This window comes from Marmota flaviventris, chromosome 3 (genome assembly GCF_047511675.1).
Source record: "Marmota flaviventris isolate mMarFla1 chromosome 3, mMarFla1.hap1, whole genome shotgun sequence".
In the NCBI taxonomy this organism is placed as follows: domain Eukaryota; kingdom Metazoa; phylum Chordata; class Mammalia; order Rodentia; family Sciuridae; genus Marmota; species Marmota flaviventris.
The window spans coordinates 43,958,139-43,967,072 of record NC_092500.1 but is presented as its reverse complement, the minus strand read 5'-3'; the positions used below and the strand labels follow the sequence as shown (position 1 = coordinate 43,967,072).

Below are 8,934 nucleotides of genomic sequence, written 5' to 3'. Positions count from 1 at the left end.
ACAGATGTTTCTGGACAGCTCAGCTGATTTTTCTCCTATATACAGATTAAATAGTAATGGACAGCAGGTGAAAAAAATCAATCACCAGTCAAGGTCTGATGTCTTTTTTTTTTCCTGTTACTAACTTTAATTTTATATTTCTCAAAAATGTTGATATCTTCATAAAATAAGCCTTGAGATACAGGCTGCTCTGTCAAGGATGTCCATGGAACAAGGATTAAGAATGCCACACATTTCTTATTTGCATAATGTACTAATTTCATTCATCTGCAGTCCTGGTTGATATAGTGCTATGCAACACTCTCTGGTTATTTCATAAGAAAAGCTAATAAAAAGGACTTTAATAGCATTATTTTCTCATTAACTTGTCTTTCTTACTTTTACAATAGTTGGTATCACTCTTCTGAGGAGAATATTGTGGATGTTTTATAGAAAATGTAAGTAATACTTACCTAGTAGAAAATTGAGTTTTAATATGTCACCTTCTATTTTGTGTAATTGAATAATAGATTAACATTTCATTTTTCTAATACAAATACTATTCATATATACACATGCATACATACATATATTAATAATACTAGAAAGTTGAAATTGTATATAGTCGAAATAAAACTATTCTGTACAATGATAACACTGTACTATTGTAGCAGGTAATTAACATTATTAGATTTCTTTTGTTGGAGAAGTAATTTACAAAATTATATTCTTCCTTTTTAATTTATTATTTAAAGCATAATTGTGGCCATTGTAGGCCTTGAAGATAAAGTGAAATGTATTATTGAACTTATTTTTATTGTGTGTGTGTGTGTGTGTGTGTGTGTGTGTGTGTAGGAGTGCACATTTAGAAAAGGCAATATTAAGTCTGCTCTATATATCTATACCTAAACCAAAATATAGACTTGTCACAATCATCCTCATCATGACAGTAAGCACTGAGTAACTGCCTGATTGCAAATGTCACTCTGGTAGCTACTGAACAGTAAGAATTGGATGTAAGTAGCTTACCCCCAGGATGTTGCAGGCTACGGCCATGTCTCTCTCTAGATACACATGTCAAAGAAACAGGGAGTTAGAATAAAAACATCAAATCATGAATAGCTTCTGAAGTATCTCCAGAACAGAGCAGTCAAAGGCACGTGCATGTCAGTACATTTTACCGTCAGGGATCAAGACAACTACATAATTAAGGTGAAGATCAAGGAGAGTAGCTGTGGGAGCCTGATGTCCTGACTAGGTGATGATTTACTAACTTAATTATTTCAGAATCTTCCGAGGAAAACAGGGGTGTCTGCTCTTTAATAGATGTTGCTCTCAGATATGCCACTGGGTATTTGCTGACATACACAAATAATTATACCCTCTTCTGTTTAGAAATATGTCAGGGTGTAGGATGGTGAGTTCAAGTGAATGCTGTTTGATTCCCTTTGCTTAATTAGAAAATTTGCATAAAATTCTTATTTTTTTTTTCTTTTTCTGTTTCTCATCTCTGGCAGTCAGGTAGCCAAGCTTGCTGGACTGAGGAAAACTGAGTTTCTTTAAGATATTTGATGTCAGAAGCACACAAAAATATGAGATGGAAAAACTTTGTTGTTTCTTATAAACTCAAGTCTATATTTTAGAAACAAAAGAATATCATGAGCTACATGATAAGGAGGTTTTATTTCAAGTCAGTCCTCATGAAAACAAAACAGTGATAACAAAGGGGATGAGGCCCATGTTCAGTTAAATAAATGTACTGTTGTGCAGATAACATGGATATTTCTCATTGTGGGGCTATTTTAAACACGAGTTGAATTTACCTGTATACCTTTTTTTATTTCATTATCACTTTAGCAATGTGGAGGAAAGTGTGTCTTCAAAGCACTATTTCATTTAAATTAAGAGGCTTATAAAATCCTTTTGTTTCTTATAAATTTTCTCAAGCATCTAGAGCTGCAGCAATAAATGGATCAAATTAGACTGAAAATTAATTAAATTGATTTATTCATGTAAGATGTCAGTAATTGCTTTGTTCCTAGTAAAGAAAACAATCTTAGCATCAGGATAACCGAGAAATACTGATGGGCAGAGTGACTTCATCAGACCAGCCAGCAATCCTGGCTGAGTTCTTACTCCTTTTATAGTCTTGAGCTATCTCCATAAATGCACCCCTCCTGGTAACCATAGGAACAGCATCACTGTGATGTCTTGAAGTGGTAGAACAAAGAGTGCCTAAAGACATCTATGAGGAAATATATGAATGCAATTACACCCTAATTATTATATATGATAGCTCGCATTGTATATTAGATGTTAACGTTCCCTATGCCTGAATGAAGAATTAGATCTGTGACCTTTCCTCCACAGATGATTCTGATAGATGATATTGAAAGCAAATTCTGGAGATTTGGGGGGAAGAAAACTAATGAAGGCAATAAAACCTTTTAATTTTATTCATGATGGAGCTTGTGAGTGAAGGCTTTTTTAACACTCCTGTCTTACTTCAACTGATTCAAATACATCTATTGGTAGATGAAAACTTACCCTGTGATTTTGCTTTTGTGAGCTGGACTCTACTTCAAAACTCATTTTCTCTATGCCTTGTACAACTCTAAAAATATCAAGTACCTTGAAAATAATATACCAGATTAATTACTCTGTAAATATTTTATGTGTTGTTATGTAATTTGACTTAATATTTAAATTATATTTTAATAATTCACAATATTTTTCCTGGATGTGAACTAATGCTATACATGAAAATGTTATGCTCTCTTTAAAACAGAAGATATTAAGTAATAATTACCCTCTGGCTCTAAAAATATATTTAATAGAGGTTTATAATACTAATTTCTTAATTGCATAATTAGTTTTTCAGGTTTTATGTATTAATATTGACTACACAGACATCAACCTTTAGGATCAGGAAGTAATTTTTCTTATCATATAATTTTATAGCATTGTTTAATGGTGATAATACAAATTCATTATTCATAAATTGAAAATTTTAAAAAGAGATTGATGAACATTTTGTCATAAATCTCTTATGGTATGACCTCATATAAATGAGACCAACAATGTAAGAATCACTCTAAAAATTCTCAATCATTATTTTGTCTAGCAAATATAAAGAAATTGTTTTCTTTAAAACGTGTGAAACTATTCAGGTTAATTATCATATAAAATTGACCAGAATATTATTGTCTTTGATATGGAGTTTCCTGTTTTGACAAAACAGTGACATCCTACTAAGAGTTCTCCATAGGATCAGGTGGTCAGGTAATACATTAATTTTATATCCCTCACAACTCTTCTCCTGATTGTTATATTCTTGAATTTATAGTATTGTTCATGGTTAAAAGCATCAACCCACACTTATGCTTAAATATGGAGCCTCGGGACTGTGACTCTCTACAACCAGAATCTCCTTGCCCCAGAAAAAGCCACCTTACACTATAAAACTAAACACTGAGAGAGCTGAGATACTGGACCCTGTGCTTTCTTGATTACAGAGCTCCCAGTAGAAAGAGGTGGAGTCAGTCTGCCACTGAAGACTCCCATTCTCACATAGCATCCCAGTGTCTCACAGACTTTCCTGTGTCAAAAGGGGAGGCCAAACCTTAGAGAGATGATTCTCAGCTCCAGCAATTAAAATTTCAATATCAGTGTGATTTTGTTTTCTATTCACACTTAGCGTGCCCCCACATCAAACCTGCCTATCCAAGTACACACTCTCCCTCTCTAAAGTTATTCATCCTAAAATGAGCAAGTATTTAAGTCAGCTATTTTGTTGTGACAAAAAGATCTCACCAGAACAATTGTAGGGGAGGAAAGCTTATTTAAGGATTCATGGTTTCAGAGGTCTTAGTTCGCAGAAGTCTGGCTTCATTTCTACAGGCTTCAGGTAAGGCAGAACATCTTAGGGGAGAGTGTGACAGAGGGAAGCAGCTCACATCACGGTGATCAGGAAACAGAGAGAGAGTCAACTCTCCTGATAACAATATATACCCCAAACCACAACCCAATTCCCACCTCCTCCAACCACATCCTTCCACTTCAGTTACCACTCAGTTAATCCCTATCATTAGGATTAACTAATTGATTGAGTTTAGACTCTTACAACTCAATCATTTCTCCTCTGAACCTTCTTGATTTTTCTCAAGCCTGAGCTTTTGGGGGACAACTCACATTCAAGCCATTAAAGCAAGATATTTTAAGTGTAATAACCTGGAACCAAGGAGTAGGACCAACTTGTTTCTATCTGTTTTTTTCTACTTCCAGATTGTTGTACTTTCCCCTTCCATCTGAACCATAATATGAATTTTCTTGATGATTAAAACAATTTTGAATTCTTAGAGAAGTGGTGGAAATATGGTTTTATTAAGGAAACAGAAAATCATGTCTAACTTCTACAATTTTGCAATAACAGAGAAGAGGTATGTAAGGAATTATTAGTATGCCTGTCAGATTACACCATGCAATCACTGAAGACTAAATCTGTACAGAAATTCACATCCATTTATACAGTAAAATAGAAAGAGAAACAAAACTTCTGCTGTCTCCATGAAAGATAAATAGTTGCTCCTGCCATAATTTTCTAGATCCTTCTGAGAGACTCCTGAACAAATTTTGGAGTTACGGTATTATAGTGTTTACAGTTTTAAGATCAGAAAGGTTTCAGCTTTGCATTTTAAAATCAGCAAGTTGAGCCTACTATTGGGCATATTATGTTTTTATGGGCATAGATATAAAAACTGGAATTTCCTTCTTACTTACTGAAAGAAAATATTATCACTTTTCTCTTTTAATTCCTTTAATAACAGAATATCTTGGAACTCATATCCAGGTTTGTTTTTCTCTAGCAATCTTTAGTGTGTCAAATCTATATCTGTCATACAATGCAATACATAAGTTGCAACTTGCTAGCAATATTAGAAAAAGTCACACTGAATAACTTGGTATCTGGGTTATTAGAAATAAAGGCTAGAATTGTGTAACTGAAAAATGAAACATATGTATGTCAGATTGCATATAGTATCATGCTTTTGAGAAATGCAGAAATAGTCAATAGTCATATTTCTGTGAGAAACCAATAAAGGTGCTGATGCTGCAGGATGGATGATTTTTCTTAAAAATGTATATGTGGAAAACAATAGAACTTATTGATATTTGTCAAAGTGTATTATATCTGTCTCTCAGTGTTCCTTGTACACACTCCTAAGTAAGTCATTCCAAAGATAAAAACTCTTTAGTCTGTTTAAACATAATTTTTGTTAGAATAAACAATTTCTCTAGACTTCATGGTTTCAATACTATTTCCCATACATGTTTAATTTTATTATAACATTTCTATGAATTTAATATCATAAAATCTTATGTACAATAAAAAAGTAATGTTCAGAAATACCAATTGAATTCTCCAAGGTCAAACAGTTAGTATAAATTCAAATTTCTGACACCAAAGCCCAGTTCCCCAAATAGTGTCTGTCTTACTTACAGATTTATATTAATATCTGGGCACATAAAAGTAAAGTGCAAGTCACATTCTTTGACCTGCAAGAATGTAATATTTTGGGGGATAGAGAGATAAAAATATGAATATAAAGTGTTTGAATATTGATTGCACATTATGAAGTTTACACAATACCAAATCATGTAATGCAAGAAATACATGCTTTATAGATTTAGAAAAAAATGATTACATATGTTGAATATTTCAGGCAAATATTCATCATAGAAGGGGATCTTACGCTTTACCAAAAAAGGTGGTTACAATTTTGAAGGTCATGGGAAACAGAGTCAAGACACTGTTTTAATTGTGTCTCAACTGATTTTGAAAAATTAATACATTAGTCCATGTGAGTTAATTATCTCAGATATCTTAGTTAAGAAACACATGCAAAGTAAAATCTGCAAGTACATAAAGAGAAATAATCAGTACTCTCATAGCATTAATTTGACAAAACGTTTGTTATGTTCCAGTCAATAAATATAAATATAAATATAAATATAAATATAAATATAAAATTCAAGTTATAATCTGATATTAATAAGGCTTTATAATCAGTTAAAAGATTAAAGTCTGCAATTCTTTTTTTAAATTTATTTTTCAGTTGTAGTTGGACACAACACTTTTATTTATCTATCTATCTATCTATCTATTTATTTATTTATTTTTATGTGGTGCTGAGGATCGAACCCAGGGCCTCGCACCTGCTAGGTGAGCACTCTACTGCTGAGTCACAACCCCAGCCCCAAGTCTGCAAGTCTTAAGATCTTGTTTTTATGTTTTACATTTTTTTTTATTTTGTTGTAAGTATTTTTAGTTTTTATTACAAACAGAAGCTGTTGTATAACTCAGGCTCTGAGTTCTTACACTTATTTGTCTTCTATTTACAAAATAAAAAGACCAAAATCTTCTCAAATACATTTCTTAAGAGAAATGATACTCTCAAGGCACAGTGGAAAGTGTCTGTCACAGACACCTGTGTCTGTCACAGGTCTGGCATGGACAGGAGTCTGTACTGAAGGTCTATTGGCAGTACTGACACTAACTTTTTTCCTCATCTTTTTCATTTTAAGTTTTAGCTCTTCATATTATACAACCTTTTTTATTATTTTTTTCATTAATTTTTTTATTTATATATGACAGCAGAATGCATTACAATTCTTAGTACACATATAGAGCACAATTTTTCATTACTCTGGTGTATACAAAGTACAATTACTCCAATTTGTGTCTTCATACATGTACTTTGGATAATAATGTCCATTATGTTCTATCATCATTTCTAACCATATGGCCCCTCCCTTCCCTTCCCTTCCCACCTCTGCCCTATCTAGAGTTTGTCTCCTCCTCCCACACTCCCCCTCCCTGCCCCATTATGAATCAGCCTCCTTATATCAGAGAACTCAAGGAGCGGGCACCCGAGGCAGCAGGATCCAGCAGGATCCACCCTAAGCCCCGAGCCACCCTAATCCCTGAGCAGGGTCACCTTCCAACCCAAAAATGCCTTGCCTCATTCCTACTTGGCTATGGCTCTCAGCATTTGCTGAGAAGAAAATTTTTAGTTTGAGTCCATCCCATTTATTGATTCTTAGTTTTAATTCTTGTGCCAAAGGAGTCTTATTAAGGAAGTTGGGGCCTAATCCCACATGATGAAGATTAGGGTCTACCTTTTCTTCTATTAGATGAAGAGTCTCTGGGTTTATTCCTAGGTTCTTGATCCATTTTGAGTTAAGTTTTGTGCACCATGAGAGAGATAGGAGTTTAATTTCATTTTGTTTCATATGGATTTCCAGTTTTCCCAGCACCATTTGTTGAAGATGCTTTCTCCAATGCATGTTTTTGGAGCCTTTGTCTAATATAAGATAATTGTTATTTGTGGGTTAGTCTCTGTGTCCTATATTCTGTATGATTGATCTACCAGTCTGTTTTGGTGCAATAGCATGCTGTTTTGGTTACTATTGCTCTTTAGTGTAGTTTAATGTCTAGTGTTGTGATGCCACCTGCTTCACTCTTCCTGCTAAGGATTGCTTTAGCTATTCTGGGTCTCTTATTTTTCCAGATGAATTTCTTTGCTTTTCTATTTCTATGAGGTATGTCATTGGGATTTTGATGGGAATTGCATTAAATCTGTATAGTGCTTTTGGTAGTATGGTCATTTTGATAATATTAATTCTGCCTATCCAAGAGCAAGGTAGATCTTTCCATCTTCTAAGGTCTTCTTTAACTTCTTTCTTTAGGGTTATGTAATTTTCATTATATAGATCTTTCACCTCTTTCATTAAGTTGATTCCCAATTTTTTGGGGGGGGGGGATATTGTAAATGAGGTAGTTTTTTTTCCCTTCAGAGGATTTATCACTGATATACAGAAATGCATTGATTCCTGAGTGTTGATTTTTATATCATGATACTTTGTTGAATTCATTTAATAGTTCTAGAAGTTTTCTGGTGGAACTTTTAGGTTTTTCTATTTATAGAATCATTTCATCAGCAAATAGTGCCAATTTGAGTTCTTCTTTTCCTATCTGTATCCCTTTAATTTATTTTGTCTGTCTAATTGCTCTGGCCAGTGTTTCAAGAACTATGTTAAATAGAAGTGGTGAAAGAGGGCATCCCTGTCTTGTTCCAGTTTTTAGAGGGAATGCCTTCAATTTTTCTCCATTTAGAATGAGGTTGGCCAGGGGCTTATCATAGATAGCCTATATGATGTTGATATATGTTCCTGTTATCTATAGTTTTTCTAGTGTTTTGAACATGAAGGTGTGCTGTATTTTGTCAAATGCTTTTTCTGCATCTATTGAGATGATCATATGATTCTTATCTTTGAGTTTATTGATGTGATGAATTACATTTATTGATTTCCATATGTTGAACCAACCTTATATCCCTGGGATGAATCCCACTTTATCGTGGTGCATGTTGTTTTTGATATGTAAAAATATGGAACAGTTCATGAATTTTTGTGTCATCCTTGCACAGAGGCCATGCTAATCTTCTGTGTATCATTCTAATTTTAGTATATGTGCTCCCAAAGCAAGCACTAAAATTCTTTAAATAACTTAAATTATGAAACTTTTGGCCTTTGTAAATTTGCATGGCTGAATTAATCCAAAAGTTCTTAAATATCCATCTGATTTCAATCCATCATTAGAGTCCAAGAATTATGCTGAATTGTCTTACAAAAATGCAAGTAATTTGAAATAACATGTTTGTTTTTCTTTTTCTCAAGATTTAGTTTGAACTGAAATGACTGGCTAACATCAATATTACAAATGACATGACTGAATTTATCATGGTCTAAAAAGTAAATATTACAGACAAATTTCATCTATTAAGCAAATAGGTAATAAACAGTATTGATTTTATAGTGTTGTAGTTTGACTTTAGGTTCTCTGGACAACAAAGCAATCCAAAATGGGGCAAATGAAAACATTTCAATCTGCTA

At 33.3% G+C, this 8,934-nt stretch overlaps 1 non-coding gene across 1 annotated transcript; it reads right to left on the bottom strand.

Annotated features, from left to right (window-relative positions):
* Nucleotides 1-8,423: 8,423 nt before the first annotated feature.
* LOC114088699 (U6 spliceosomal RNA) lies at nt 8,424-8,530 on the bottom strand. Its single transcript, XR_003582031.1, has one exon. It is a non-coding gene; the product is annotated as a U6 spliceosomal RNA (small nuclear RNA).
* Between the last annotated feature and the right edge of the window lie 404 nt (nt 8,531-8,934).